The following is a 9,460-nucleotide window of genomic DNA, read 5'->3' as shown; positions in this document are numbered from 1 at the left end:
ATCTTACTTTTAATGTTCTTAAAAGTCACTTTTAATGTTCTTTTAATGTTCTTAAAAATCTGTACCCCAACTTGGTTCCATCCAGACAGCAGCCCTCTAATTGGTGATCCCAAGTAAGTGTTCTCTTTGCATTTTGTGAAAATTTCAATTGTTTGAGGGAAAAAGTAGGTCACAGGAAGTGACATCAAGGTGTTCCCAAAGCTGAATACAATGTTTCTGTCAGACCTACAACACTAGTTATTGAAATCAGAGCAAGTGTGCAGATTTTGTGCAAATATGTCTGAATATGTTCACCTTGGTACAGCAGGGGTCACCAACCTTTCTTCATTCAAAAGCTACTTTTTAAAAATGAAAGTGGTTGAGAGCTACCCATGTTATACAATACTTAAATCTCTTAAATAATCTATAAATCCAAACCATTATACATAGTATAGTTAAAATTTACTGGAAATATTCAGAAACTAACAAAAAATATTCATGTTATCAACTGACATGTAGGCCTACCACATGTTCAAATAATATTTTGACCAAAAAGAGTTTTATAAAATGATAAACCTTACATTTTTGACCTTAAGTAAATTTTTGTTTTTTAAAATGTTAGTAGGGATTATTTTTTGTATTTAATTTGTTTTTTTATTTATTATGATGATTTAGAATGTATCAACATTTCAGATAATTTTAAATTGTAAATTCACTGTTTGACAGCAGTTGGCGCATATGGAACAATAGATTTTTCCCCGGTAACAACTGTAAAGAGCACTGCACTTACAAACACATGCATTACATGGTAGGAAGAAGAAAATAAAATGCCAACCAAACTTTTCTGAAAATGCATTCATACAATTTAAAATCATATATTCTTCCATATAATTTCTCTCAGCAGTCCGCCTTCAGTTATGTTTTGACACAAAAGGAAACTTACTCTGTGTTTTGCACCTGCGTCTGACTCTTACTGCAAGTTTTTTAAATTGGGATAATCAAATATGTGTTTAATGGTCATTAAAATAGTTAAAATAACCTCATGGCCAATATGTAAAAAAAAAAATAATAATAATTTGCATTGGATGGGGTGGGAAGTCTGTCTATACTGACTAACTCTGACTGCATGAAAAGTATGTCTTGGCGAGCTACCTCGAATCAGGCCACGAGTTACTGGTAGCTCGCAAGCGACGTGTTGGAGACCCCTGATTTACAGTATGTACATAGTAGAAAGTTTGTTGTGGCTGACTCATTTTAGATGGAAAATATAGACCCTGAATTACTGTCAACATTAATTACTTATTGAAAAGCACTTATTCCACCAGATTTGATTTGATAGAAAATCAAATACAGAATCTTAATTTGGCAATTAAGTCTTTTATCCAGTTCTGCTTAATTCTGCCTTTGTGTTCTCCTGCAAAGCTCATTCTTTTGAGCACTGAGTCGCAATTACAATGACTTGATTTGACTTTACATGATTTTAGTCAGAATAAATTGAATGTATAGGGCAAGTTCATATTTCTTTTTCATTTAGAATCATTTTAGGCCTAGTAAAATTACACAAAGAACACACAAGGCTAATTTGGTTCATTCAGGCTGTGTCTATATTTTGGCATATTTATGCAACCACAGAGAATGATGACAGCATTCAACATTGAAAGAAAACCTTTAATAATTAAAATGAATTATGACCAATACAAATGTGCTTCTAAAATAAACAAACTCAATGAATCCTGATAATTCTACAGTTCCTTAAGTTTGAATGATTTTGAATTTGAATGCAGAATTTAATTGTTGACATGTGATTTAATATGGTGTTTATATATATGAAAGTGATTACTTATATTTTGAAAGGGGACTCTGTATAATGAGTGTCTAATTGGAGTCAGGTGTGGGTGTTTTACAAAAGGGCTTGTGACGACAGAGTAGGAGATCCAAGTCCAGGCTTTTATTGTAGACAGCGTAGTCAAGAACAGGCAGGGGTCAAATTACCAGCAAACAGAGTCAAACAGGGCGAGACAGTAGAGCAATCCATAAAACAGGCAAATGGTCAGAGCAGGCAGAAAACTAGACCGACAGTCCGAGGTCACAAAACACAGACAAGGCAAGGCAAAGCAAAGGGAAGCACTGAGACACGGGATGGCTAACATCAAAACAAACAATACTCAGCAATGCGAGTGTGTGAGAGTGCGACCTAAATAGAGCTCTTGATTGGAAACACGGTGTGTCTGTAAATTAGTTCCTAGGCAGGGGTTATGGCAAATGGAGTGCGGGGTTGCTCTGGATTGGATTCATGGACGGAAGCGGACTCTTGGTTGGACTCTGGGGTGAGATTGGGATCCTGGATGAGCTCAGAGGCTGGAGCCGACACTGGACTGTACTCAGAGGCCGGAGAGGGCTTGTTATTGAAATCTGGAGTTAGAGCATACACATTACTGAACCCTGGGATGAGAGTGGGCTCATTACTAAACTCTGGAACTGGAGCAGACTTATCACCAGACTCTGGGACTGGAACGGACTCATTACCGAACTCTGGGACTGCAGCGGACTTGTCACCGAACTCCGGGACTGGAACAGATTCATTATTATACTCTGGGACTGGAAAAGACTCATTACTAAACACTGGGACTGAAGCAGGCTCAAGACTGAATTTGGGAACTGGAACGGTCGCTACCGCCTCGGGAGGTTCTGCAGTGGAAGCTGCCACCTCTGGGGGAACTACGGCGATGTGTGCAGAACAAACACAAATAATGGCCATAGCCATCACAGTCAGAACTCACAGCCTTGTGATTGCTGATGCTGAGACAAGCGAGCTCGAGTGTGTCATGGCCGCCGAGCTACCAGTAGCTCGCACCGACACCAGCGGTGGGTCCTCCACTCTGGCTGCCAGTCTCGAACGCCTAGGGATTGACTTTGTGGTTCTAGGCATGGTCGACATGACATAAGCAGGCTCTGGACTGGCAGCCATCTTGTGAAGAGGCTCTGGACTGGTGGCCATCTTGTGAAGAGACTCCGGACTGCCGGCCATCTTGTGAAGAGACTCTGTACATGAGCAATGAAATCTATTAACATGAAGTCTGGTAGATCAGCAAGATACGCAATATCCAGATAGGTCTGAATATGCTGCTCTAGGATTTGGTTCCCTCCTGGAGACCAACTAGTGCTCCTGCCAGGTCTACAGTGATCTGGAAATGCTGTGTAAGGCAGCTGGATCTGTGTTGGACTGAGTATTCTGTTACAGAAGGGCATGTGACAACAGAGTAGGACATCCAAGTGCAGGCTTTTATTTTAGACAGAGTAGTCATGAACAGGCAAGGGTCAAATCACCAGCAAACAGAGTCAAGGGCCAGACAGTAGAGCAATCCATAAAACAGGCAAATGTTCAGGTCTGGCAGAAAACAATCAAAACCAGACAGACAGTCCAAGGTCACAAAACACAGGCAAGGCAAGGCAAAGCTAAGCAAAGCAAAGGAAAACACAAAGACATTGGATGGCTAACAACAAAACAAACAATACTCAGTATGTGAGGGTGCGACCTAAATAGACTCCTGATTGGAAATGGGGTGTGTCTGTAAATTTGTTAGGCAGGGGTTATGGGAAATTGAGCCATTGGTTGAGTGGCAAAGGTAAGGGGTGGAATGCCCTCTAGTGGAGCTCATTGCCACTCTAGCTGGTGATCGTCAGAAGTTTCAGGGGTTTAGGACACAGGACACGTTTATACGATAACTGTTTTATTTCTTATTTGGGTTTATGTATATGCTTTTTTTAGATTAACTGTTTGATGCCTTTGTTTCCTGTCATAGCTATACAGTATCATAGCTATTAAACTATTTCTTGTTATGGTTTTAAATCTGTATTTAACCTCAGAACGATCTCAAAGTAAAAAGAGGTGCTTTTGTGGTGGATGTGCTTTAAAAATAAATTATAATCTTAATTCAAATGATGATGAAGGATTCTGAAATTCGGACAGTATTGAGTACCACTGTAAGGTTAACCCTGCCTGATTTAAATGTTTCAAAATGATTAACATTTGAAAACAATCGTTAGAAATTCAGAAAAGTAATCAAATGTAATCAGTTACATTAAGTAATTGAAATAGTTGGTGATCATACAATGCAGGTATGTAAGAAGAAGAAAGCAGCATCTAATATAGAATGGGTGATGTTTTTCAAGGCCAAAAGACTTTGTTTTGTATGCCTTGCTAAGGGACATATGAGTGTGAAATGTCATAGACGCATGACTTGTGAAATCTGCCAGCAGAAACACCCAACTGTTCTGCATTATATTCTTTTTTGAGAAAAGATTGCCAGAACCAAAAGATGCAGAAAAGGAAAATCACAATGAAGCTACACTCAGTAGTGCTTTGGTGTCTTTGGGAAATCACTTGCCTACTGGGGCTGGTATCATGTTCACTGGCTGATGTCAATGGTAAACAACACTGTTTTGACATATGCATTCCTGGACCCTGGTAGTTCTGTGACTTTCTGCACCGAGGATTTAATGGATCAATTGATGGCTAATGGAAAAAGAGAAAAGATTTTGGTGAGGATGATGGGTCAAGAAAAAACTGTCACTTCTTTCAAGATTTCTGGTATGTAAGTGGCTGCAATTGATGGGAAGACCTTTCTGGAGCTTCCAGATGTGTATACACAGAATATCTATTCCAGTTACTGAGGAAAATATGTTTCTCAAAAAGTCCACTACACACTGGATCCTCAAATGTTCAGTGGACTAATCAGAGTTGGTGGTAGACTTTGCCGAAGTGCACCACCTACTGAAGAGAAAAATCCTGTTATCCTTCCAAATAGAAGTCATGTAACCAAATTTGTTATACGATATGTGCATGAGCAAGTTGGACACAGAGGAAGGAACCACACACTCTTAAAATTGAAACAGAAGTTTTGGATTCCACATACCGATGCTGCTGTGAGAAAGGTTATAAGGAATTGCATTACTTGCCAGCACTTAAATGCACTGAAAGGAAAACAGTGAATGTCTGACCTTCCTAAAAAATGCTTAAAGGCAGATCTCCCTCCATCTACAATTGTGGGGGTAGACTATTTTTGACCAGTTGTGGTAAAAAGAGGAAGAAGCAAGGTAAAACAATATGGTGTATTGTTCACCTGCCTTGTTAGTAGAGCAGTCCATCTAGAAATGGCTGAATCTGTTGATACTGACTCGTATATTAATGCCAAATGTTATTTTATTTTCAGAAGACATCAGGTGTCAAAGATGAGATCAGATAATAGAACTAGGCTTATTTTGTTGGAGCAAACCATGAACTTAAGGCAGCACTGAAAAATCTGAATCATGCAAAAATCCAGAAAACTTTCCGTAATGATAACATTTAATGGGTGTTTAATCCTCCATCTGGAGCACATCATCATCATGAGTTTTTAAGGAGCAGCTCATTGATGATAAAGTTCTAAACACAGCTTTATGTGAAGTAGAAGCTATTATCAGCCATTATCACCAGTATCAGATGACCCAAATAATCTGGAGGCTCTCACACCCAATTATTCGTTACTTATGAAGTGCAAGCCACATTTTCCTCCTGGACTATTCAAAAGTGATGATCAATATTCAAAAAGAAGATGGAGACAAGTGCAATATATTGCTGATCTCTTCTGGAGATTGTGGATTCGAGGATATCTGCCACTTATGCAAAAGCGTTAGAAATAGAACAGAAAGAAAATCTTAATGTTGGAGATCTTGTTCTTCTTGTTGATGAAAATGCTCTCCGGAATTTATGGATGATGGGACAAATCCTTTTAACCATCTCTGGCCAAAAAAGCTTTGAACGACAAGTTCAGGTCACAGTAAATTAAAGAATGGTGATATATACAGACCTATTACTAAGCTGTGCTTCATTTTTGAGTCAGACCCCTGAAGAGCAATAATGTTGTGTTCCAGTAGTGTAACCCTGTAACCACTAACTCATTCTTACACTTTTACTGATACAGTACACTGACAAATTGCATGGACATGCAAACATATATCATCTGAACTAAACGCAACATAACTCTTATTTTCTACCATGGAACTGTGGATTATACTTTTTTGTAAAAATTTTGGCTCCACAGTAATTGCTAGATTGATCGCAATTAGGGGCTGGAATGTTGGAGCCTTTTAAGTTTGAATGTTTTCAAATTTGAATGCAGGATTTAATTGTTGACATGAACTGTGATTTAATATGGTGTAGATGAATATAAAAGTGATGACTTAAATTTTGAAAGGGGGCGCCGTATAATGAGTGTCTAATTGGAACTAGGTGTGGGTGAACGTGGAGAGAGCTTGCAGCTTTTGACCATACAGCTTATACGAGATAGACCAACTTTGAAAGTTAAAAAGTTGTTTTTTCAACTTAAAAATAAATCATTAACATTGAGTAAGGTGATCATGTTGTGAAGTTTGTGCATCAAAGAATCGCTCAACCTTCCACACAAGTTGGGTGGCTTAAAATTTTATTAGTTGTTATGGACAATAAAACCCCTACAAACAGAGATGACTAAAAATGCATGAGGAAGTATTTAAAAAAAAATTAAAAATAGATCTGATAAAATATGATAATGTATATTTTTGTGTTAACAGGACTTTAAAAAATTCAATGGGAACCCAGGAGACACAAGAGCTAATAATAAACCCACAGACAACATTTTTAGATTCTCTTGTTAACTCAAATATGTATGCTCAGTTTAACAGTCTCTGGGTTAGAAACTGATTTGAATACATTGTAGAAAATGAGATAAATGATGTGTCTTGTGTGTTTAATGTAGAATGGTGCAGTGCAGTAAATCTGGCTGATGTGTGCTTCATGATGCAATCATCACATACACACACAAGTGCACATTACCAATGAATGCACACACACATCTGTAAGTTCTTCTCCATTTCCATTGGTTATGGTGTGACACACAGCTAATAATAGTACGGTCTGACCCAACAGCCCCTAGGGCTCCAGCATTTGTCTTGAAGGGCACCGCATGAGTCTCCTGCCCATCTTCATTGCTACCACTCTTTTAAATAGAGCACCAGTGTTATATAACGGCCCAGTGCATTCATGAATGAGAGTGGAGGAGGGGTGCTACATTCATACTGTAAGACTGCGCCTCTCCTCAGCTGTTGTTCTGCTGAAATGAATGCGGAGAAGCTAAATGCTGCTCGCAGATCTTATTCATGTGAAGGGATCTGTGGGAATTTGCAAACTGGATCCATAATCATGATTCCTCAAGAGCATTTACGTAAATGTTATCACCCTTTCGAAATGAAATGAGCTCTGCGGAGGATCCTTGAAATTAAATGAGGAATGGGGATGTCAGAGACGTGTAGTACACTAGCGACTGTTGCTAAGCAAAAAGCAGAGTCCACATCAGCAGGTTTGGCACACAAGAAATGCTCTTACGAATTTGTTTCGTGTAGGCTAACACTATCGTGAGAGGAGTATTCCTGATTCTAAGTTTAGTTACATCCCCTCCCCCTACACCTTCTATAAATAAATGAAATAGTTTTTGAGGGAGGGGGGTAGGATTTAGAGTTTCAGGTTGAACCCTGTAAAAACACATTATTGTGCTTTATGAAAGGGAGAGGTCATGTAGCAAAATGAAAATAGATTTATGATTCTTGGAAGAAGCATGTGAATGTCAGATAAAGGAGGAGCAAGTTTTGTGGTGAGGTGCTCTTTAATGCAGTGTGAGCTTTGTGAAAGTTAATACAATACAAAATATTTCAAAGCAATGTCAAGAACATGTCCCACATTCAAAAGAAATAAAACAATTAAATTCTCTTTACTGAAAATCAAAAATATAATAATAATATTAATTAGTATTACATATATTTACTTTACAATTTTAAAGTATATTTTGGAGAACTATATTTTGAGAATAAAAATAGATTTTAATGTAATATAAATATCATTATACTCCTTTAGGTTAAATTGAAACTATTTAACTTCTTATTACTTAAAGTAATTTACGTCTTATAAATATTGATTTCCACTCTAACATCCTCCAAGATTTTTTTAAAAGTGTTAGATAAATATAAGTTATTAAATATATACAAATGTAAATTATATAGATAAGGTGAACATGATAAAAGGAGGATAAAATGTTACTTTTTGACAGACTCCTTAACTAATTCCCATGGCCTTATTTAAATTTTTTTTCTTCTGACCTTTTCAGTGGAATTTTATTTTTTAATTCTTTCTTCTTCTTTTTCTCCTTTTTCCTAGATTAAGATTAATTCTACTTTTTTGTGTGTGTGGTCAAACATTTAAACACAGGAATTACAAAAGAAAAAAGAAAAAAGCACCAATGACCAATATAATCATATCTATACATAATGCAGTTTCATTATGACAAATGATGTCTATACAAATTACTGAAACAAAATGAACAAGCTACATTTTATTTTACCCTATATCTGTGAGGTTTGTGTTTGTGTTCTGTAGTGTAGACCTGTTTTCCCTCCTCCTGTCCTCACTCCTGGTTGCCATGGAGAACTGTGTTGATCTCTTGTACCGAGAGCGATTGCTCTGTCTGCTAAGGACTGGATAATATTCACAAAGCTACAGTCTTTACATCATACATCTCAGTGATGCTTTGACCAAACAGATAACAGCATAACCATAAATAACAAAGTCTATCACCTACAAAAGGGCATAACCTACATGCAGAAAACGATCTCTCAAGTGTTTTATTTGCAGTATGATTTAAGATCTCAGCTGGAGAACCAGATCTCAAGAGAGGCTGAACAAAAAATAGGCCCTGATTTGATTAATTGCACAATTTGTATGTTAATATGGGCAAAACAAGTAGCTCATGTTGCTAGCAAAGCCAAGGTCACAGATTACAAAATTCAAGTGCAGTTGTTGTTTGTAGTTCATCTAACCCTTTAAATGTACCTTTGTTGGTGGAACTAAATGACGGCAGATTGATTTAATCATGTTAAAAAGCATTGTTTTAAAAAATGTTTACTTCGATTTTACCGCATGTAGCACTTTTTAAGTAAAATATTTTTAAGTGTTTGTTCAATGTGTAAATCTATTCTGTAAACAAAAAAATGTTGTTAGAGTATTGTTTAAATTAAATATTTTTACTCTAAATAAAATACCAAACATGTAGAAATTAGTTTCAAGGTTGCATGCAAATTAGTACATTATTATATTAATTTTTTTTTTGTATATACACGTTTATCTGTTTTAGGGCAAATTGTGAACAAAAAGAAACACTAATGTTAGAAAAAAAAAAACATTTAAATAGGAATATTTCTTTAGCTTTAGTGTCTCCCATCAGATGTGTGGAAAAAGACATTTGGCAACATGCTGGAGTCTGTCTGCATTGCGCATTACACATCCACTCACTCACTCACGCACCCACTCTCTCTCTCTCTCTGTTTCACACACACACTCTCTCTGTCTCTCTCTCTCTCTCTCTCACCCTCCCTCACTCTCCGTTTCACACTCTCTCTCTCTCTCTCTCTCTCT

This window comes from Cyprinus carpio, chromosome A4, assembly GCF_018340385.1.
Source record: "Cyprinus carpio isolate SPL01 chromosome A4, ASM1834038v1, whole genome shotgun sequence".
Taxonomy (NCBI): domain Eukaryota; kingdom Metazoa; phylum Chordata; class Actinopteri; order Cypriniformes; family Cyprinidae; genus Cyprinus; species Cyprinus carpio.
Note: the sequence above shows the minus strand (reverse complement) of the source record.